The 23,473-nt window shown below is 43.4% G+C and overlaps 1 protein-coding gene across 2 annotated transcripts in view; it reads right to left on the bottom strand.

Annotated features, from left to right (window-relative positions):
- FAM107B (family with sequence similarity 107 member B) overlaps positions 1-17,520 on the bottom strand; it is a 59,953-nt gene extending 42,433 nt beyond the window's left edge. Inside the window, exons 1-2 of one of the 2 annotated variants that reach the window (XM_071424063.1) lie at positions 17,338-17,495; positions 15,455-15,576 (exon numbers count right to left, since the gene is read on the bottom strand). The gene's annotated coding sequence lies outside the window, so the exon portion shown is untranslated. Of the gene's footprint in view, positions 1-15,454; positions 15,577-17,337 lie in introns of both variants that reach the window. The other variant, XM_071424066.1, reaches the window with a different exon arrangement.
- Between the last annotated feature and the right edge of the window lie 5,953 nt (positions 17,521-23,473).

Below are 23,473 nucleotides of genomic sequence, written 5' to 3'. Positions count from 1 at the left end.
GATGCAGGTACAGGATGGCCCCTCTTTCCTGCCCACTTTTTATCCTCCCCACCCTTACTGGCAACAAACAGAAACCACCTGGCTCCCTGTATCAGATAGCACAAGCTGTCCTAATCACCCCACAGCAGCTGTCACCTACTCTCTTTACCATGTCCCTGCACCAGCCCTGCTCTGTCCCCAGGGTGTGAGGGACACACAGCTCTGGCTTGGGAGATTGTGATTCTCAGTGTCCAGAGCAGTCCTGCAAGGAGAGGTGGAACCACCTTGTAATCTCAGCCTGTGCTGGCTCAAAAATACCAAGCAAACATTGGATTGTGCACTTTTGTGTGCACATCTGGGTACAAGGAGGCAAAGATGGTCAAAAAGATATGGCTGCCTAAGTGACTGCAGAGCTTTTGGCACAACTGCAGGTGTGCCAAAGAGACACAGCAGAGGCTTGGGAAGCACAGCAGATGGACAGCCAAGACAGATTTGTTACAATGAGAGCAAGCATTAGCACTGCAACAGAGAAACCTGAACTGGTTTAACTGGGTCCTTCTCCTTATAAAATAGTTATAAAAAGAAATGTGAGATTGCACGACCAGCTGAAATTGCTGTGCTAATAAAACACAGGAAACCATTGATCTCAATAATGTTGGCTGAATGCTTACAGAGAAACAAGTCTGCAGGGCTAAAATATTTTACTAGTTCTCATTAAATGTTTTTAGATATGTACTGATCCTTGTGAAAGTCAAATACAGCAAGCAGAGAGAACCCACACCCAAATGATTCTGCAGTGATAGTGGGTTTGCTGAAATTCTGACTGCAGAAGATAGCAAAGGTTTTCCTGCATAAATACAAGACTGATAATTTTAAAAAGCTGTCCACACCCTGCTATAGTAACTTCATATCACCCATCTCAAAAAAAAAACAAAAGCAATACAAGGAGTTCAGAGAAAAAACTCAGAAGTAAATACAATTTATTGTTTTCTTCACATGACTGACTCTGCAACTTAGATCCCCTTAAACTTAAGTATCACTAACAGGTTAGCCAATAGCACAGAAACCCAAAGAGCAGCACTAGAACACAGAAGGAGAGATGGAATTTACTTAACAAGGTTAACAATAGATCCTGGCACATCTTTGCCTCAGGAAAAAATTTCAAAAATGGAAAAGACACATACCACAGTTTTTGTAAATATGGGCTGATGCTCACACACCACTACTCAGCATAACATGCAAAAATTCACCCTTGTCTCATGAGCTCAGACACACACACACACCCAAAGTCATACATTTATGGCAGCTTTTGCAGAAGCAGACAGAAGTTGTCCTGTATGTCCACAGCTGATGAAGAACTATTGCATAGGTACCTACCCTGTCGTGTCTGAATTCTCCTGGGTTTTGAAATGATCCACACTTCCTTCTTGGAGCTGGAGTAGAATGGATGGCTAACTCATTTCACAAAGAGTTTGGTTATACATCTCCCTTGATAAAAAATTTAAATTGTTCAGCTAAGAAGCAGTGTCTTTTTACCCCAAGACGCTGCTCCAGCAGGAGCTCAGTAAATAATGTGAAACAAAACAGAGAAAGGAATCAAAGTGTTTTGTAACTAGAACAGAGAGGGTTTGGGGTTTGTTTTCACTAAGTTCAAACAGAAGAAGTTTTATGACTCAAGTAAAAGGAGTGTGAAAGGGTTTGGAGAAGGAAGGTTTCCATTAAACAGACCTGAACTGGTTCAACAGTAACTTGAGCTCTGTATGATCTCACTTTTTGCTGTGCCACTCTCAGCAGTGAAGCAAAAACTTCACAAAACACAGGAGGGAGCTGATGACAGATGAGAGGGCAAGAGGCAATGCAAGGCCAGCTCAGAAATAGTTACTTGGACTGTATTACAGCCTGCCACGACAGAACCTTTCCCACATTTTAAAGCTGAAAATGTAAACACCACTTAAGAGGAAATGTACGTGAATGGCGAACCAGGGAATGAAAAAAATGGGCTGGAAGAAAACAATGACTTTTCCTGTGCCCCAAAGAGCAACCCTGGGAAGTCCTGGCTCTCAAAAGAATAATGGCTACCAGGGCTCTCCATTTGTAGGGATTGGGATTTCAGGATGTTTTCTTTCCCCCACCCTTTGCAGGCTGTCAGGACAGGCTGCTGTCAGGTGTGGCAAACCCCACTCAGGGACATGGAGATGATGTGAGGCAGCTCAGGACACGGGCAGAAAGCTCAACTGCTTTTGGGGTCTGCTAGAGACACCCCAGCTTAGGGAGTCATCCTTCACCTGCATTTAAGTCAGCTCTGATTCACAGCAGAATAATCATTTTGATGGTGAAAAGCAGCTACTAAAAATGCTTTCTTACAACAACACTGCCAAGAAAAGAGCCAGGAGACTCTGACAGCATCTGCAATTAATGGGAAATGGGCAAGCCATGTGGGGAGGCTCAGTGGTGGGAAGTGCTGCCTGAGGTCACCCCTGTGTGCCAGCACCTGCACTGCTCAAGGGCCACCTGGGCACAGTGCCACAGTTCCTGCAGCAGGTGATGCAGGTGACCCTTTGGAAAGAGGGACCCACAATCCCACAGCACCAACCCACAAGTGGGTAACTGGGGGAGAGTCACACCAAATCTGAAGCTGATGGAGCCCCAGCTCCTGCCTGGTGCCAGGGCTGCCCTAACAATGGTGTGGATGCTGGCCCTGCATTCTCCCCTCCTGTGGTACACACAGGATGGCACCCAGGGACTGCTGGGCTCTGGAAAAGCACACTGACCTGTGGTTTGTCTGTTGGGGATCTAACAAAACACCACTTCATCGTGGGCAGCACAGCAAGTCTTCCTTCTGACAGCTCAATGTTTGATCCACAGATCTGCACCTAATCAGCTCAGTGTTAGGATCCACAGTTAAACCCCATTTATTGTCTGAGCCTGAAGATTAAGAGACAAAAACCAGAAGATTCAGGAATAAAAAGTAAAGCAAGGCAGTCAGAGTTGTTTTCCTCCTCATTCAAGTGACTGTAAATGCAGCCAAAGGACATCCACATGCAGGCAAAACTGATACTGGCTCAATCCCTTCTGGACAGGTGAGCAGACTGTTACTGCTCTCCAGCAGGAAAAGTTGGGAATTATTAAAAACCTCACAGAAGTTTGGAGCAGGGAGGTTGATTCCTCCTAGGGGAGGCAGATGAGTCACACCATCTGCAGTGGCAGCCCAGCTGCCCAATTCCTGCTCAGACAGTTTAAATCCTGACTGAGTGGTGAACAGCACTTGCAGCAAGACATCACATCAAGAGAAACCAGGTTAATGGCACAGGAGGAGGCAAGGCCCAGGCTTTGCTCACCAGGAGCTCTCCTCTCCCAGGATTCCTGCAGATGGAACCCCTCATACTGGATGGGGCACTGACCAAACCTGCTCTAGTGGGAGGTGTCCCTGCCCATGGCAGGGGTTGCAAATAGATCATCTTTAAAGCCCCTTCCAACCCAAACCCTTCTGTGATGCTACAAACCCTGGGCAGACCTTACAAGAATGTCAACAGGGATCCTGCTATGGGACTCACACTTTGCATATATGAAGGCAATTTTAAATATGGATTGGAATGATAATGCTGCACTGTGCAGCACACCAGTGCAAACATGCAAATGTAGGGAAATGCATAACCTGAATAATCAAGTTTTCTTTGCATATTGAGACTTGTCAGCCAATTATTCTTCAGGCTTTACTGTAAATGGAAACATAAGTATTTTTGATAACCAGTAATAATGACTTAGGAGAATCTCTCTGATTTTTATATATTACATGGGCAAGAAGCCAGACAGAGCATTTAGTTAATTAAAGTTTTATTGATAGTGGTAAGTGGTGCATTTCTGACATCTTTCTTTGTTCCTCCCCTGTAGAATGTGACCCTCACCTTCCTTGATGTAGAAAGAAAACAAGAAAAAATAACTGTAACTTCGTGAAAGAGGCAAGTAAAAAAGCTACCACAAAAATTAATAAATATCAACCAAGTTCATCATTCAACATAGCCATACCCATAAAAAGACTAATTTGCAGATGAAATAGGAAAGAACCTTGCCTAGGCTGCTAAAAAGAAATTAGATAGATACATTTCAAGTAAAAAAAAAAAGGCAGGAAGTAGGAAAAAATAATGAGATACTTAAACTCTCTAAGTTGGCCAAATGTATCAACCCTTGTTATATTTGGTTTTCATGTGTTACTCACTAGGCATGTCCCTGCACTGGGAAGAAAACCAGATAAAACATGTGGTTATTGGCCCACAGAGATATCACAGCTAGAATGCAAGCTCAGGTCTGCAGTAGCTTTCCTTAATAAGTATTCTCTATTTAAGGAAAGATTGATCCTCCATGATGTGACAGGCCACTGATACAAATAAATTGCTTTATGATATGATCTGTGAGCAGCCAACATATATTCACTGTGGGCTTACTGAGCTCCATACTAGCGTGTCTAAGTTTCCTCTTCCTGTAAAATCAACTTTTATCTCCTCTGTGATACAAGCCAATGCTTAGTCTTTCAACCCAAAGGCCTGCAGCCAGTTTACAACTACATAATTTGAAATAACAGGAGTTTCCCATCCATTCCAGATTTCAAGCCTTTGTGATGCACATGTCACTGAAGTGCAGGAATAGCTCATGCAGTTACAGAAAGCTTCTAGAAGGAAGTGATAAATGAATAATACCCTTTACAGCTGTAACCTAATAACGTGACTGAAACACACTGGGGTTTTTCCCCACCTCCAGCTTTACAAAATTTCATGTGGTTCACTGGTCAGAAAGTCAGAAAGAACAAAATCTTTATCTGCTGTTCCTCACTTGCTGCCCACAAACTGCCAGTTAGATAATGCTGAAGGAAATCAGTGTGGTTTGCTTGCACAACAGCCTTTCTAAAGAGGGAGCAAGCATGTAGCAAAGCATTTACACTTGAGATAGGACAACTCTAGGATGCCATTCTGATGCCCACATCTTAATGAAATCAGTATGGCTCTGGCAAAACCCACAGGGAGTTCCCTGGGAACAAAGCAAGGCTGCAAAACCACATTGAGGGAAATTGTTCCATAACCCAGAAGCAAATACAGGATCAGGTCAGGAATTTACATTAAACAACCTTCTTAGATTTCTTGTATGATAACATAAGGGTGCACATGCAACCTGCCCCATAACTTTTGGCCAGTATCAGCCAAATTTTTAAGAGGTTTGAAGCCTCTATGAAATTCCCCTAAACTTCATGTAAACTGGTGGCTGAGCAATGAAAGGAGTCCAGGCTCTGACAAGCTTCAGTCAGTGCTGCCAGACAACAATTTCAAGTAACAGCTTTTGGCAGAATGTTAAAAACAACAACAAACAAACAAAGAATTTGAATCAACAGGAACTGAATTGTCAGAAAAACAAAACCAAGGTTTATAGAAGGCAAAACTGGAGGATCACCACACTGACCACATGTGGACTGTATGAAAACAGTTATGTGACACAGAAGAGGTCAAGTTTGTCATGATGGAGTGAAAGATTCACACAAGCTTATCTCATGCAGCTCAGACAGAAAGTGTAAATGCATATGGTACAAACAGATATACTTTGTTTTTTAAGTTATCTCATATTTCACTTTCTTTACAGTCTAATGTTACAGTCTGACCCATTTTCTTTCAAAATTTATCAAACATGATGAAAAGATCAACTCTAAGGTACCTACCTTCCTCAATCTTTCTGAAAGTAATTGTCCTGTAAGATAGCTCTGGCTTCTGGGGCACATTTAAGGAAAAAAATCAAAACCAAATACACACACAAAAAACCCACAAAACAAAACAAAACCCCAAAAAACCCAACCCAAACCAAAACAACTAACCCCCCCCCAAAACAAAAAAAATCCCCAGAAGCCAAAATTATTCAGGTTTAAAATACAAATATGTCTTCTACTAGGAAGAACATACCTACATCAATGTGATGAACATGATTAATATTTCAGAACCTTTCAAAAACCACATCCCATCATTTTACAAACTTCCTGTTGTTAATTACAGAACTGGCATCTAAATTCTAAAGCATCTTTCACTTTAAGGAAAAAAAACTCCAACCCATTGACCTTTAAAAAAATGCCATATATGGGAGTACACTGTAACTCTGGTGCAATGAGAATAAACGCAGTTTAATCCTCCAAACCCTAGATTAAATTATAAATCCTGAGCAGAGGTAATGAAAGCCCTTCTCAGAATGCCCTATAGTCCCTTTTAAGAACTTCAAAGTAATAACACTTAAATTTAGACTAGACTCCCAGTGTCCCAAACTTGAATGATTCAGCCTTTTCAGCTTCCATTCAACCACTCTTCATTCAACAGTTTGTTTGTAACAGAAAGATATTTAAATTGTTCTAAAGAGCACCACAGCTCACTGTAGAACCTTTTGATTCTCTAGCAGGCACTATCACTTATTTACTTTAGGTTTTCCATTATTCAAGTGCTGGCTAGTGCACATTCAGATGAATCACAAACACCAGAACAAACAAGACAGTTCAGGCAAAGGAATGCAATTCAAACAACATCCAGTACAGAAGGCATTTAGAAGCTTAGAAAACTAGGAAATGTTTGGTCTGCTTTTAACTTAACATGTTTAGAAAAAAAAAATATTACTATGAAAGTCTGAAATTGCTTAAAGTTATACAGAAATGCCACTAAAAACTCCCTATCTTTCAATTCCCAACAGTGACACAAAGGCATTCACCAAAACCACTGCAATGAATTCTTTCCAAAATTCCTTCCAAAATAACGTCCAGAAAAAGAGGAAAGAAATCCCAAACCCTGTTACAGGACTACACTGTTCTCCCAAAATGCACAGACACTGGAGTGGTGCAGTGACCATGTCTGTGCTATCACCTCCAGGGCATGCAATTTAGAGAAATAAGAGTTGTGCTTGAAGATGCACCATCGTTTCCATTAAAAAAACAACAATCATGGATGGCCCCTGTGATCCAGGGAACTCACCAAAAGCCAAAAAAAAAAAAGAATTCCTGCTATGTTCAGTCAAAATTGCAATGAAAATTAACATTTAACCAAGACAGATGAAAAACTGACATTTATTGAAGCTGCAGTTGATGACATCCCATAAAATGATGCCAATCACTTGTCTCTGAGTCAGCTCCATTCCCACATTTAGTACAAGTGCTCTGGCTGACTCACACCAACCATCTACCTAGGAGATAAGTAAAAGAAATTTCAAGCATCATTTTGCTGCAGCTATTCCTGATGAAGTTTAAATTTGCCTGATTCTCTTCATTTGAACTCAAATTATTTGAAAATTTAATTTAAATTCCAGTTTGTCTTCAGGAATTTTCTCAGAAGCAACAAGCTTAATGCTAGATGCACAAAATTGGCAAGTAAAGAAATGATCTGGTCTAAACAGATTCTGTTTTCAGTGAGAAACAGCTTTTCAGGCTGCTTATTTGCCTAAAGGCATTTATGGGAGGATGATTTGTACATTGGAGTAGTGAGTTTATGCTTGAAATATAAAGTTTATATTATCTTTTCATTATGCTTCCATTTGCAGTGTTTCATCTTGTTTGTTCTCTCGGTTCAAAGTCCCAAGTTCACATTCTATCCTTGCATTAATTAGTTATAGCTTTAGGCAAGTCAATTCAGCCTTTATTTCTTAATCTGTAAAAGAAGGACAATAATAAATATTTATGTACTTTAAATAGATATTGGAAAGATGTGTTTACCCTGACACAGTTTTTAAAATACACCATTTTATAGAATTCTGTGTAAAAATTACCCAGTTTACCCACATTAACTAGAATAGTTGTAATTTTTGCAAATGGCTTGAGGAACTCCCTATCCTTTCCTTCCTCAAGGAGACAATTTCCTACAGTTCTTGAAAAGCCTCCCATGTAGCAAACCATGCTACCCTGAGCTGAGTTCATGGCATCCTAACTATAACAGTCTAACACAAAATTAAAAAAAAAAAGAAAGAGTGCATTGATTACAGAGACATTTAATCTTAGGAATCTGAATGACTGAATATTATAGTACAGAATTTTTTTTCCACTCCTCTTCCTGGGGGAAAATACAGAGAAGCAAGAGCTCCTTATGTCATTGCTTTTATAGCAGTAAGTTTTTTGTGATATTCAGTGTTTTGTTGGCTGGTGTCTGTTTATCTGGGCCTTTCTAAATCCAATCTTTGCCCGACTTCCTCGCACGCAAAACATCTGCACTTACAAAATAAATGAACTACATCTGTGTCTGTTTTACCAGTCAATTAAGCAGCTTCCTATTAGGGGGGAAAAATACTCTAAACCAAAATGAGATTCTGGAAATAAAATAAAGGTGAACCTCAAGCCTTGTGAATCATCAAATCTGAGCAGGAAATCAGCTGAGGATTCTTCATCATTAGAGATAAAACAGGAATAAATACCACTGGCTCAAACTTTAATTCTTAATTCTACTAGTGCTGATGTTACTTGCAATAAAGAGATTAAGATCCAATACTAAAATGGGAGGAAAGGGTTGAAACAATCCCTTAGAGCAGTCATTTAACAAAGCACCACTTTATCAATGCATGCCATGCCCAATTTGATTTATTACTCCAATTTCAGTATTGGAAGGAATAAAGTCTTCAAAAGCACACACTCCTCTACTTTAAAGCTCTTTCTAAACTCTTGCCTTTTAGTGCACAGAACAGGCCTTACACATGCAGCACTCCCCTGTATGCCACCAGATGCTGTCAGTCAAAAGAATTAAGCATCAAAACAAAGCCTTCCATCAACACAAAAAAATCCACAGGAGAGTAGAACAGGTGACACCACTTGTTCTCCAGCAACCAGTCACCTTTTTCTTTCATAATTCTGTGGTGGGGAATGAAAAATAAAATGCTTTGGAAAACAACTTTGCTGAAAGCTGATATGAGGATGCTTCAGCAATTAAGAATTTTGTACACCAGACACCAAGATCTTAATTGGCACAGCAATATAATAAACCTGGGCATCCTTCTGGGGCAAAGCTGCTGTACATGACACACTGAGGCACCTCAGCCTCAGCAGCACAGGAACAGGAGCCTCCCCCTGGCAGCTGCTGCCTACAGTTATCCCATGCTAGCAGTACTGGGAGAAGGAAGAACTACTTAGCCACAGGAAACCATGGCAGGGGATTAGGAAGAGACCAGACAGACACAGGAATTCCAATTTGAGCAAAAAATTTAGCTACTTAGGTATCCATATGGCCCACTGCCACAACATGCAAGTCCCCCAGGACTCAGATCCTTCCCCATCCTGAAGTTCTTCTCCCAGTTCCTTTCAAAAGTTATCCCAGTATCACTGACCTGCCTGACCCTGACTGCATTTTGAGCTGGCTCCCAGTTTTAGTCTTCTGCTCTAAAATTGCACAATTAAAGTGACAGTTTTGGAAATTTTCTGGGAAAAAAAGTACTGGTCTAACTTGTATTAAGCCCTGCTTTTTTTGAAAATTCAATTTACTATATAGACGAGTGTATCTCCTCCCTGCAGTATTTTAGGCTGAAGCTGGCAAATGGATTACATTTAGCTAAAGGAACACATTGTCTTGGATCTGTTGATCCTATTAGTTACCTGGAAATAGGTACCAAGGTTGAGGAGATGCTTTTTTAGTGCTTCTATAGAGGAAAAGTAGGCCCTAGCTAGCTGAAAATTATATAGGACCCTCTGGAACAGCTTACAATGCTAAATTTTTTTCCTGTAGTGCAACAAACATGAGCAATGAAGCAGCTTTATACAGATGCATAATGCTACAGAGGAAGTTTAAGTAAAAATCTTAATCCCTCCATCAAAGCAGCTGTATTCATTGCAAGAAAATTTTTTCCACTTCAACCCTCACACCAACATGCTTCAGCTTTTTGTGTCTCTAATATCCACTCCCACACTCTTCCTTACTTAAACTGTAAATTCTTCAGGGCAGAGACTGTCTCTTTACAACAGTGATAAGTGGGAAGGACCCTCAGGCCACTGGAAAACAAAACAATAGTTGGCACACTTACTTTCTAACTTCATGTGCTAACTTGTCCTCTAATCCTCAAGAAAAGAAATTTATTTTATTTTGCTTACATGCTACACTGAAAAAGACCCCAACCAACAAACCAGAACCAAAGCAGCCATTGCACAAGCAGTAAGTTAGATTTATAGAGGAAACTTTGAAGGTACTGCACTTTTGCCCAATTAGGAAAAGGATGTAGAATATAACATGGCCAGGTGATGCCTCCAACCTCTCCCTCTTTATGCCCAGATGAATCAGTCATTAACTGCAGACAAAGCAAGACAGGCCCAAGAACTCAGACTGGAGCTTCCTCAAAAGAGAGTTTTGATACAATGGCATCTATAACACTGTTGTGACTTTTTAAACTAAATCCTCCAGTTAAGACTCACAGGCACAGACATTCACAAACTCCAATCTTCATGACAAGCTTCAAGGTTGGCTTTCTAGTTGCTATACTTCCAAAAATATTTTTAAATCTTTTCAGCAGGATTTAGTTTCACACCAAGAGGTAAATGCTTTCTGCTCTTCAGAGACATTATTTTCTTGAATTCCAAAGTTTGCATTCAATGTAGTTTTTGAAAAAGGAAAAATATATTTGCTCATATTTTGTGTAAGAAGTTTATGACTTGCTCAGCCTTCTTGTACTTGAAAGAACAAACAGATAAATAGAGAGTAATGGGCAGGCTAACATTGCCTCTGGAGAGTCACTGGCTCCCACAGCTGCCATCTGTGGTAACAAACCACTCACAGACAGCCCGTGTACAGCCAGGGCTCCCTTCCAGAACACACCAGACTCGCTGTGCCTGAGCCCTTCTGATCAGGTGCTGTGTCACTGGCTGCTCACCATGACAAAGGACACAGGAGGGTGGTGGGACAGTGCCAAGGCAAGCCATGCTTACCTCCCAAAGGTCACCTCTTTGTGTGGCAAAGCCCACTGCCCACACCCTCAACACCCTGGGTACAACCCCCAGAACTTGTTTGCTTCTGCATGTTAGACAGGGATGGCCTCAAATGTACTTGAGGCTTAGAAGAAAAGATTGGTTTACTTTTAGATACCAAAAAACAATCCCAGACAATGAAAATAGCAAAACTACCATGATTCTTTCCCTATCCTTTCCTCCATTCCCATCCAGACTTGTGTATAAATTTCTGACAGACTGTTTTCAGGGAGCAGCAGTGATGTGCCAGGTATTATGAGAGTTAAGCAAGTGTAATACAGCTTGCCTAATATGTCATAGATCTTCTTCAAGGACAAGTAACCTCAAAAAGCTCTAGGATGAAAAAAAAAAAACCTAAGCACAGAACCATCAAAGAAATCATAACCGAATCAAACTCCTCCTCCCTATTCTCTCCAAAAATAAACTCAACAAATCCCAGTGGCTTCAGACGAAAATAGGTTTTCTTCTTCTACCAGCAGCCAAGCCCCAAACTGCATCTCAGGGTGAGGCCAGGCACCCACTCTTCCTTGAAGGGCACCAAGGAGCTCAACCACTGCAGCAAGTCTGAAGGATGTGGCAGCAATGCAATGAGACATTCAGCAAGTCATCTTTGTCCCCAGTGACACTTCAGAGGAAACTGAGGTAGCAGAGACATATTTCAGTGAAATAGCAGGGCAGTGCACATGTTCAAAGGGTTGCTCAGCAAGTCATCCTGCCAGGAAGAGGAAAGTTTACTTAGCCTTAAACTCCTCACTCTTCAGAGGCACTAAACAGTGAAGCTGTAGCTCTGTGGTCCTTCTAACATGCAAAGCTACTCCAGACCATTCCCTCTGAGCCCTGTCCTTAAGTGCTCCAGTCAGCTAGAGGTGCACTTCACCCAGCTGACAGCATGAACTCCAGCTTCCCTGAAATCTTTTCAGCTTGTTTAGAAGCATCCAGCACAGGCACTGGCCTGGATGAGGAATGCAGTTATGCACACACGACTGGCCTTGACCCACTTCTCGCCACATCGTCCTGGCCACTCGGAGCTGTGAACTCAATTTATTATTAGCACCAGAACAAAAAAAAGCCTGTGTATGTACATGAGGTCTGACAAATGCCCACCCACTGCACAGGCAAGGAATGAAAGGAATTGTTCTATTATTTGCCATCATCATCCTCCTCTGGCCAGCCCACTGAATGCCATGACTATTGAAATACCTTTGATGGGCAGAGCTTGCCTCCCCTTCAGGGCAGACACTGCTGACCTGGTGAGGCACTCAGCACCAGTGGGCACAAGCACAGTGAACTGGACACACTCCAAGGGGCACAGGAGAACTCTAAATAATCAAGTAAGGAAAAGAAGCTCAAAAGGAGTTCCCCTTTATAAAGTAACACTTTCAAGACTGAGTTTCTCCTGCCTAAAATATACTGTACTACAAAGCAGGGGGACTGCTTCAAATGAATCCAAACATGAGGGCAGTTTCTCCTTCAGAAGCATTCCTGGGTTTCAGCTCTATAGCTTAGAAGAAAGGTAAGTAATTCCCCAGTACAAGATAAAACACAAGATCTATCCCACCACAACAAGCAACAAGGTTGTTCTGCAGGCTATTAAATACCCCTCATAGCACCAGCACTGTTCATGCTTTGTCATCACAAGTTCTCTACAGGACTCTAATGCAGCTCACACAGAGAGGCTGTAAATGTAAATGCTGAGATTTGCTAAAGGACAGCACAGAGGTTTTACAGTTCATCCTGAAAGCACACATGCTGCCAAAAATCGTGGTAAAAATGTAAAAATAAAGAAATTGAGCTCATCTAAGTGAAAGGGATTTGTCTCACTGTTCCTAAATGACTGCACTGTTTCTTTCTTGATGAGGACCATGTATGTGCACAAAAGGCAACCTTCTGCCTTCATGATGTCCAAGACATTTTAAAAATGTAAGCAAATCCAGGAGTTTTGCTTCTAGGATAAATAAAGCTAAACAAGGCAAAGGTTATTGCATTTGTGCTCCCTGCTGATATCATAAAACTAGGATTCTTGTCCCAGCTAAGCAAGCTGAAGACCTGCTAAAGACTCAGTAAACTCCACTGCAGACCAGATCTATGCTACAAGCAAACTGCACCAAGTCACCACAAAACTGGCCCTTTCAGCTACACACCCAAGCTAAACCCGTGGAGGAAATACTGATTTCAAAAGTTATTTTAAAACATGACACAGACCAGCAGACAGCACTAGCCCTAAATGCTCCAAAATCTTTGCAAGTTATTCTTTAATAGACATGGCTTGGAAACACTGTTCTCCCACCTGTGAGAGTCCCACCCTTCATTGCACAAAACTTACAGCACTGGCCTAAGCACAAGAAGTAGGCTGTCAGCACAAAAGTTGTTTTGAAACCAAAGTGACAAACAGAACTGACTTCACAATTACAACCATCAAGCACCAAACACAGTACTGTAAGGAAAAGCTTTACTTCAGTTTTTCCAAAGTGACAGAGCACAGGGGTAGCAGGTAAGCTCCAGTGCTTCGAGTTACACAGAAAAGGGAAGAAAAGACCACATCCTTCCTTTTTCTGCAGACACCTGCAAAAAAGTGCTCCCTGCTCATACAGCCATGTAAGATTTCTGCCACAGGAGAACTGCCACAGGCTACCCCCTCTGTCATGCAACACCCACAGCCCTTCACACCAACAAGCCAAAGCAGAAAAGCAGCCAGGTGAGAAGAGCAGCTACGTGAGTGTCTGTGCATATCACAATGAAGAGCAGCCACCCCTTTAGAAAACAGTTTAAAAAAAAACCAGCCCACAAGCCTGGTCTCTCAGGGTGGAGATCTATACTCAAACCACCTCACCCAGCTGCTGGGGTCACAGAAAAGGCAGTCTGGCCTTGCCTTGACCCACCTGGCTCTGCAAAGTCTCCTCTGCCCTTCTGCTGGCACCTCCTCACACACAACTGTACAGTGGGACAGATGCAGGACCTCCCCAAAGACCCAGCCAGAGACCATCTGTAAAAACAGCACCCACTGAAGGAGAAGAAAAAGGTCCCTTTCCTTTTTCTCTTCTCTCCTGTGTATGCTGACTCTCTTTGTTTAAATACTCATCACTACAAAACCTTCTGTTCTGCACAGTCTAACAAAGACCAGCATAGTTGTGATGGAAGAGCAGTCAACCACTGAGTGCATCACAGCCAGGTAACCCAACCAGTTTTCACACTGTGCCTTTTGGGCTGTGCCTCTTCTCTTCTCCCACTCCTTCTGGCAGGGGCAATACTTTCATTTCAACACCAGCCAACAGCTCAGGACACATGACTTTAAGTTCTTACACCCCTACACAGTTCCTGTGTGGTCACAGACAACCCATTTTCTTGCTTGGAATCCTGTTCCCCGTCTGCAAAGGGAAGGTGTCTTCCCCACAGCTGGAACACATGGTATTCCACTTCAGCATGGTTTTAGAAGGATTAATATAAATGAAGCATTTGAAGAGATAAGCCTGGCAAGAGCATGCAAGACATGGGAAGTGGAAGTATCACTGATAAATGCAGTTCTAAACAGATAATTGATCCTTCTTGTAAAAATATGTTTTTCCTATCAAATTTGCAGCTTTATGTTCAGGTTAGCATGTGAAACTATTCTCTTTCCACATCTGAATCTTTCCACTGTTTTATGTCAAAATGAAACATCAAAACCCTGACTTACATGCCTTTTAAGTAAACACAGAAGAGTTGCAGGCTCTTTGCAACATTATGTTGTGCTGCAAACCATACTTCCCTGACAGTGAAAAACACTCCAGGTCTGCCCAAACCAGAGCAAACTTTAGACTACTAACTGAGTTGAAGAAGCATTCAGAATTTTCTTTCCCCTCACAGTGAGATGTGCATGTATCTTGCTCTTTGATACTGTGTCAGAGGGGAATCAGCTCTGAGCTGTGTCAGACATGCTCTCTTGGGGTTCTTGTGAGACACAAATAGATCCAAAGTTGTACAGCACAGAGATGTCAGACACAGAACGGCTCAGCAGAAGCTGAGCACTGAAACTGGCTCTGTTTACAATTACCACAGTCCCAGAACAGATTAAGAGTTGGCCACATGTATTTAATACTGTTAACCGCATACAAAGATAACATAGCTTTATTCAATAAAATATTTTCTTTGAAACTTTGATAGAGCCAAAGCTCTGTTAGAGCCAACTGCTTGTTAAACAGTTCCACTCTTCTTCCCACAGCTTGCAAACATGATTATTTCCTTCTCTCTTCCCCCATTTTTCCTTCTGCCCCAATTTTTAGGTAATTTCCCTGTCCTTACTGAAGTTATGAAGGAATGTTCTAAAAACCAGTTTCTCAATGCCCTAAGTATGGGCAGCTGTGCAAAAATTGAGAGACTCCCCCACCCCCAGGCCAGTCTATCACTCTGTATCAAGCCAGGCTGTTCCACTGTGTGACTCTGACAAATAATCTGCCACTTCAGCAAATGCAATGACCAGAGGCACCAGACAAATCAGGTTGTGAAGGAGAGTATGAGAAAGATCTCCCAGCTGCAGCTGCCACGGAGCTCCTCACTTACCCAGTGGTGCAGGCGTGGTGCACGGGTCAACACAGTCTCAAAGCCTTGAAATGCTTGGAGATGAACTGGACTTCAGAGAAACGTCTTAATTTTGAAGAGAGAAAAAAGATGCTGAAAAAAGACTGAAAAAGAAGGAAGAGAATAAATTAAGGGATATGAGATGTGAAACAGAAAGGAGAAAGCAAGCGGGAAAGTATTGTGAGAACCTCATGAGATTATTCTCCCTCTTCTAACTTTCAGGAACATCAGCATGCCATTTTAATTAACAATACTTAAGTGCTGAAGACAATATAGTGACACTACTCTTGAGCATTATGGACACAGAAGTGACATTTCACCTGCCAAAATCATCCCTGGCAAAACTCCACCATCATCAGTGGAACTACACCAAGCATGAAATTGGCCCACGGCTGCACTGAGACAAAAAAGGCTTTGTTTCAGGAGATATAGGGAATTTCTGGTTCTTTATAATAAAGCTCAGCAATTGTTTACTGTCCCTAAGCAAATATCCCTGACAGCAAACAAGCAGCCTCACATTCATAGCACACACTGTCTGTCCAGAGGAAAACATCCATCAATAAAGCAACAGTTTCCCAGTGTCCTGTCCATATCACAAGGAAATTAAAGACAGTTTAAATGCCTCCGAAATTGCCTACCAGATCCACAAGCAATCATTCTCATTTTCAGCAACATCCTTCCACCCTCCTCTGGCAAGTCAAGGAAAGTTGAATGTCCTGACTGGTGCTACAGGACTCAGCACACACACAGATGTACCACAACCCTGAGCAGCTCCACTGCCAAAGTTATTCAACAATACTCCCACCACAAACTATACCCTGCGACCACACTGTGCTCACACAGAAACATCTTTTTCCTCCTTTTGTTATATGTTGGTTTGGCCATGTGAATTCCCAACGAAATCCCACAAGTTCACATGTTTCTGCCGTTCCTTCGAGTTTGCCACAAGCATGTCCTGGGCTTACAGGGCCAGACTCTGCTCCAATGCCAGCCACAGCCGTACACCACATTTGCATAGTATCGATTTATGCCAGAACTCATTAAGCTATGACAAAATCCAGAAGCAAACAAGTAGTTCGGGCACACAGAGCTCCTGCACTGCACCCCTTCCCCTTATGCACCCCCACAAAGCGTTTCTCCGTGCAGTTTCCCTGGCCAGCTTCGCAGCCTTTAAACCCAATGCCCAGGAAACCCTGGACATTTGAATTTCCAGGGTCCTTGAGGGAAAGTTTGACAGACCCAGGTGGGATTGGTGGGAGCACAGGAGAGGAACTCCTCGGGGCTTGTCCCGCTCCCAGCTTCTACTTGGTTTAAAGATTTGTAAGAAGACATCCACTGTCCACACCAGAAGTTCAGCTGCTCTGAACGCTCACTTTACAGAGCACCACGTATAGGAAAAAAACATTTATCATTTTTATTTGCTTTTCCAGCCCCTCTTCCCGACCACCACCACCCACTGCCCCAGTCCCGCACCCACGGATCCCGCGGTTCTATGGGGGTGCCCCACGGCTGCAAGAGGCACCCAAGGATCAAAGCTGCCCCGAAGAACACCCGAACACCCCACGGACACACCGAACACCCGGCGGGAGAGCCGGGGACACCCACGGGGGGCGGCGGGACCGGCAGCACCTCGGAGCCCCGCACACCCGGGCACCCTCCTGCTTGCTCCCCTTTTAATTTATGCAGAGCCACGACGAACTCCCCGTGTTTCCCTTCACGAAGGAAGGCGCGGGTGCCCCCCCAGCAGGGACCCGCCGCTCCCGCCTGTCTTCCCCGGGAGCCGCCGTCCCTCAGCCCCCCCTGGGCTGGGATATCCCGTCCCTCCGCGCCAGCGCCTTTGTGTGCGGAGCAGACACAGAACCTACCTCGGCGGGGCGGCTCTGCCCGCCCGGCAGCGCGGGGGACGAGGGCAGGGGAAGCCGAGGAGGGAGGGACGGAGAGGAGCGGCCGCTGCCCGCCCGCCCGATGCCTGCCGAGTGTCCGCCCGGCCCCGCCACACGCGCGGAGCCGGCCCGGCCGCGCCTGAGGGGAGCGGCGGGGCGGGCCGGGGGCGGGCCCGGCGCTGAGTCACCGCCGCGGCCGCCCCGCCGCCTCCTTTGTTGTCAGGCGTGGAAAAATCCGGGGTGGCGGGGATGGCTGGGGGGAAATCCCGAGAAAAAAGGGGGAAAAACTGGGCCTGTGTGGCGGCCTGGGCCGGGCTCCACGGGCTCAGCGCCGCCTCGGGAGGGACAACGCGCGTGGGGCAGCCACGGGTGTTCTCAAACTCCTGCCGGGGCTCACCCTCGGGAGACACCTCTCCTTCCATGGAAAAGAATTTTTTCTGCAACTTTCCCAGTGGTTCCTTCCCGTATTCCGGAGCCCTGTCCCTGTGGATGCTCTCGCCGTTCATTCTGTAGGAATTAAGGTCCCCATCCAAGTCAAAGGTCAGGAGTGTACCCAAAATCTGTCTCCTTGCGAGCACTACACGATGGGGACATGAGAAAGAATCGGGGACACGGCATAGCGTGCACAGACTTGGGAATGAACCCAAACAAAGACATTTGGGGATGAAATGTATGTTTACACTGGGGTACACACTGGGATTAAATAGATTTCTTTTGTGTGTTTATCACTGGGATTATTTTGCGTTTCTTCAAAACAGATGCCTTGAATCACAGCGCAGCGACTGGAGTCACCTCAGGGATGGAAAGCTTCAGCCTGGTCTGGGGAGCTCAGTGATTTGAGGACCTGAACATTCAGCATCCCTTGGGCTGTGGAGACCCTTCCCCTGCAAAACCCCATGCCCAGAGGTCCCAGCAGGAAGAGTGTTGGGTGCTCAGTAGATGGTGCTATTTCCACCGAATTTATCCTAAATAACCCTCTGCCCCAGGATGGGAAGGGCAGTGAGCCAGTTGGAGAAACAAGTTTTCTGTGTGGCAGAGCTGAAATCCGGAGTGCTGGTGTGGACTAAAAGACTGCTCAGGTCTTTGTGTGCAGCTGTTCTTCCACTAGGAATAAACGGCAGCCGGGTTGAAACCTAGGAAATGGATGAAATCCAGGGCACCAGTGGCCATTGGCACATCTGGTTCAATTCAAGCCCGCTGCCAAGCACCTGCATACACAATCAGAGCTGTCTTGTGAACAGATGAAATGTTAAAAAATACAAAATGCTCCTCCAAAAGTCCCTTGTGACATGGCAATCTGGCCAGCTATTTGTGTTGTCCATGTCCACAGTGTCAGCCCTGGTGATGGGCAGCCTCGTTCCTCAGCACTCTTTCCTTGTGTTGTGAGATATGATTGCTCTGTATGTGGTGCTCATGGACACTGTATGGAGAAAACCTCATAAAAATTGATTCTTTTAAAATAAATATGGTAAAATGATGTGCCTGGATGAATGAGGCACTATAAATATTGGTTAGTTCCCTGGTCTGGGAGCAACCCTCGGTCTGAAGCATGGGAGGGGGAAATAGTTTATGGCCAGAAATTTGCAACGAAATACAATCAACTGCCAGGCCAGCAGAATGCTGGATTTCCCTATCTTTTGCATTCTTGACCTTACAGACCTCTCCATATCATTTCTGTATGCAAACATTAACAATTTGTTTTCTAAAGGCTTTTTGTAGTAGCCCTGATCAAGATGTTTTATCTCTGTTGCCTTAGACACTGCACAGGCAGTTGTCCCTGCTCTGAAATCTGACATGTTACATCAGTGTTTCCCAACCCTTCCCCAGCTCAGACAGCTATTTTGTTGTGATACGTATGGTTCTTCCCAGCAGGTCCTGCACATCCACACCTTTAAATGGAATGTAACACTTTTTTGAGGCAAAATGACAAAAAAACTCTGGGTCTCTTGCCATGGCTTGTCAAAGGAGCACGGGCATTTTTCTTGGGGTTTTGTTCCAGAGTTACATTCAGTTTAAGTGTGTGGCAGGTGCAGATTTAGCAAAGTCCACACACATACAGAATTATCTTGTGCTTTGTGAAATTGCTGTAATGCTGTGCAGCCCCTAAGCTGCCATGGCTGTATCCAGACTGAAAAATATTGCTGGACAGAAGCAAGAAAGGGGAAGATTTGTGAGGGGCAGAAAGTTGAAAGGACTCACCAAGGCCACACCTGAAGACCAGCAATGGCTGAAACCAACCTGTTATCCTGTTGTCTTAATTCCTCATAAAAGACAGTGGTCAAATGAAAGCTCTGAGTCAAGCATCTCATGAGCAATTTAAGGGATAATTTGAGTCATCACATTGCCTGGCTTTGGTGCAAGAGCTGCCTGGTACCTCAGGCCCCTGGCAGGGGAATGAGTCAGTCCAGCTCAGCTGCAGCCCCTGAAAGAGGAACACATCAGTGGTCAGCACTGTATCCCATCTGTGAGCCACTCAGATTCCTGGAATTCCTATTATTTCTTTAAGGCACTTCATATGTGCCTTTTGCCTTTTGACCACATGGAAATTACAGTCCATGGTTCACGTGATGAAGAAATTTGGCCACAACTGCATTCTACTCATGACAAGCATTCTCCCCCCAGCACTGTGGGTACTGAAACTCTAGAAAGCACTGGAAAAAGCCTCAGGGATCTTTCTAGATGAAAAATAATATATAAATGTAAAACATTACCATTTTATTTTAACTTAAAGCAGTGTATTGGAATTTAAAAAAAAATAATAAACTGGCTGCACTTTAAACAGAATGATTTACTGGAAATACTTAATATGAAAAATTCCCTTCTTGTTAATATAATAGCCAAAAGTGCATAGACATTCTATCATATGATCATCACTGGACATTTGTAATATGTACTTTGGCGTTTTGATATCTCATTAATCAAGTATTATGTATTTTAATTGCCTGTTGCTGTTTGTAATTTTTTTAGTCAAACTGCAAAATGAAAAGCAAAATCATTCTTTAATTTAAATCCCTCTTTGTGAGGCAGGGAATTGCATTTTATGCTGTGCCTGCACCATACCTGGCCTTTGAGTGTTACCACATTATGACCTTAAATAATAGCAATAACAATTTTACTGTAGCAGAAACAAAGTGGAGTATTTTACAAGGGCAGACACAAGTGGAGTCAGCTGCTGTGGGATTCCCCTTGCTTAGTTTTGGCTGTCTGCAAGCAGACATCTCATCTAAGCAGGTCATGAGGTGGGTACCCTCAGAGAGAGATTTGTGCCTCCTACCCTGAATGTCTGTGTTAGAACTGGACTGACTGCCTTGGAAGTGCTTCTGGTGGGTGTACAAGGCAGCACCTGACCAGCTTCAGCTGGATGCCCTCCTCAAAATTTCTTTAGCTTTGTGTAATTTCTTCAGAGTGGCAAAATGCCTCCCTCTGTCCTGCTCCCCTTTGCAAACAGGAGTTAAGTGCTGCCTGCACACCAGGATTTTAATTCCATATAATGTGGGGAAGCCCTGACTTGAATCACAGGAGACTGTGGTTTTCTTTATTCCTCTGTAGCCACTTTAAATGTAATTTTTTCCCTAGATTTTTAATTTAATAGAAGTAAATCAACGGGAATGCAGGTTGCTATGAATGTTTTTCCATACCATAATTCTGCAGAAACATCAGTTCAGTATTTGAAGAAACATCTGCTATGCACATAGATGAACATATATATATAGGAGCTGACTTCAGAGCTTGCAGGGTTTTGTTTACACAAAGCCAGGGGCATAAAAGGGATTTCCTCCAAGTTTTCCTGTGTATTAATAATGAAGATCAGGATGCCACCTTTGCTTCCTCCCCTTCTGAGCATACAGTGAAAGGAAATGGTTCTGGATGGAATCACAAAGAACAGTGGAAAAAAACAAACTACACTCCACGCTGGCACTCAGAAGTTTAATTATCCAGCACACTGCATCTTTATGGAAGAAGTAGACAGATAAATCCTATATGTTAATAGTTGGCCCCCTGTGGGTGACCTTTGGCTCAAATATTCCATATAGTGATTAATGTCACACAGTTGGATCCAAAACATGCTCATTCCTCAGGCTGCAGGAAAAAAAAAAAAATTGGGGGGGGGGGTTTAATTTACCTTCCAAAAACAGAATATCATTTGATAACTTTTTTCAAGGCTAATTTTATCCCTGCCTTTAGTCTGTGCTCTGAAGAGCTGTTCTGCACTCCCTCTGCTAAGACTTAAGACCAAGCTTCTCATATTGCCTCCACTACTGACTCTCTGGGCAACCTGAAATAAGTCATTTTGCCTCAGGTTCTGGTCTAGTAGAATAGAGAAAATAACTCTGACTTCCTTACTGACACCATTTGAACTTGCAGATAGAAGACACTAAGTGAGGTTCATCTTCAGATAAAACTCGATATTGACCTCTAGAACCTCAAGGTGTCATAAGATTAGGTCAGAAAATTATAGTTATGGTTGGATTGTAGTTTTCTGACCACCTTCTCCCCAAATCTTGCCATTTTTATGTGCCTTTGCTTGCCTTTTCATGTCATTATAGTGATCTTACATCATTCTAGAAACACAAACTGTACCCCTGGCACAGGCACAGGGAAGCAGGTACCAAGATCTCTGAGCCTATGTGTCAGTTTGATCCAGGATCTGTGGAAAGGATACACATCCTATGTAAAATACAGATATACAGTGCCTAGCATTCCATGGCACTTTTCTGGGGAGATCAGATCCTCAGACATACATTTACAGGTGGGCTCAGGGTTGTAATGCAGAACATTTTAACAGACTCAGCTGACATATCACTGGCATCCTCTGAAAGGCCAAAGCCTTGAGGTGCTGCAAGTAATGATACCAGAATTCCTTCCCATTTGACTTCTCTAGAGTCATGTCTGACACAGAAAGCCTCATTCAGCTAATTAAGCCATTGCAAAGATTGCCACAGCCCTCAAGTAAGTTTAGACTGAACCTGTATTTCTGTCAGCCTCTTAGATGAGATGAAGCAACAAAGCCTGATGAAGGCTTGGAAGCTGCTCCTGCTCCTGTGGAGATCACGAGGAATTTTGCTTTTTCTGGGCCTAAAAAGACATGGCCAGCTGTCTTCCCAGGGATGACACAGGAAAGTCTGTGGAAATACAGCTGTAATAGCTGGAGACAGAAAACGTGAGACAAAGCCTCTGAGGAGGTCTGTCCCTGCCTCCAGCCAGGACACATCTGCACTGTTGTGCAGGCTGGGCAAATTTTTCCATTCCCAAGCTGGTTTATTTACCCAGCATGACAGGCTGTTAGCAGGCTGTACTTGGGGTGGCCCTACAGCAATTGGAACAGACAATCTCATAGCATTTCCCACTACCAGAAACAATCAAGTGCTCTTTCCTCCATGAAAGGAAAGATGGGCAGATATTCTCTGTGCTCTAAACCATAAAGTACATGCAAATTTCAAGGGACAAGTAGCTTTATTTCTGTCTTTTGTGCAGTAATGATGGCACTCTGGGAACTTTCAATGGGCCATGTACACACTTGCAGAGGATCATGCACATGGATCAAGACTCTACATCATCTTCCATCACAGGATCTCAATGTGCTGGTTAAACCTAACAACTTGTCCTGGTTTTGGCTAGGATAAAGTTAATTTTCCTTCTAGTAGCTGATACTGTAAGATGTCAATAACCATAGTGTTTGCAGCATGCCCATCACCAGAATTTATAAGCATGTCTAATTTAGAAATGATAAACTAGATTTTCAACTCTCAACCCTAGTTGAAGTTGAAGGGAGAATTAGAAATCACCATGCCTAAAAATAAAGTGAAAAAAAGAAAAAAACCCACACCTGCTCACCTTTGATATCTAAAGCAAAAAGTTGAATCTCTAGGTTTTCAGTTCCCTATATTTCTATGTGGGATTCCCTATGCAGAATTCCATGAATATGGGTTATGCTGTGCCAAGCAGAGAGTCTTGAGCAAGCTCAGTATCTCAGACCTTCTGTGCAGGCTCTGCAGAACTGGTGGGTCCATGCAGAAAGAGTTTTGAATGTATGCAAACCCCTTTGCATGGACAGGTTAGCCCAATTTATCATACCACAACAGTTGCTGAGCACCTAGAAATCCTTAATATAGCCAAG

This window comes from Agelaius tricolor, unplaced genomic scaffold (assembly GCF_023055355.1).
Source record: "Agelaius tricolor isolate 1412-34295 unplaced genomic scaffold, bAgeTri1.0.p SCAF_3, whole genome shotgun sequence".
NCBI lineage: Eukaryota > Metazoa > Chordata > Aves > Passeriformes > Icteridae > Agelaius > Agelaius tricolor.
The sequence above is the reverse complement of the archived record's forward strand: the minus strand, read 5'-3'. Positions and strand labels throughout refer to the sequence as shown.